The following is an 837-nucleotide window of genomic DNA, read 5'->3' as shown; positions in this document are numbered from 1 at the left end:
TCTCTCTCTCTCTCTCTCTCTCTCTCTCTCTCTCTCTCTCTCTCTCTTTCTCTCTCTCTCCCTCTCTCTCCCCCTCCCTCCTCTCTGTCCCTCCTGAAATGATTCCCTTTTTATTATTTTGACCATAGATCCCTACATATTGACCATCTGAATCAACTTTTATGCATTTGCATATTTTGTCAAGTCTGTTTTCCAGGGTGCAATTTCAGAATTTGCCCAGATTTCCTATTCTTCCTTCACATAAATTAGATAATGGTGCCACCACTTCCCCCTATAGTTTCCAACCTTTCTAGATCACCTACCTTTTCCATTCTAGTAATCAGTTCCAAAATTTATGTTTGTTCCTCAGTCTTGGAGGCATAAAACTATCATGAAGGTAAGACACACAATTAGTAGCCCTTCTGATCTGATAGTCAGATCAACTTCATATATCCAAATCATTTAGATCATTTCATCTGTTCTTTGTTTCAGACTGTTGTTGTTGTTTACTCCCTTTCTCTACTTTACATTTGTTATTTGTCTATATATTATGTTATATTCTGATGCCAATACCTCTTTTTAACTTCATTAATCATTATCCAGTGTTGTCATAGATAGCTTCTTACCTTTGATTTGCTTCCTGAATTGCCTTGCATTGGTATACCTTCTTAAGTACAAGGAAATATCCCCCTGACCTTGACCTGTACTGTTCCTCTGGAGTAAGCTGTACCTATCTGAAGCCATTTTCCAGTCATGGTTCTGGTCCCACCATGTCTCAAAGGGAATTATCAGATAAAACATACTCCGTTACTTTATGATCTTTGAATTGACCTTTCCTAGTGTAAGCCCAAAGTTTAT

This window comes from Petaurus breviceps, unplaced genomic scaffold (assembly GCF_028583685.1).
Source record: "Petaurus breviceps papuanus isolate PSGF00001 unplaced genomic scaffold, PetGlider_PUasm1.0 176, whole genome shotgun sequence".
Classification (NCBI taxonomy): domain Eukaryota; kingdom Metazoa; phylum Chordata; class Mammalia; order Diprotodontia; family Petauridae; genus Petaurus; species Petaurus breviceps.
Note: the sequence above shows the minus strand (reverse complement) of the source record.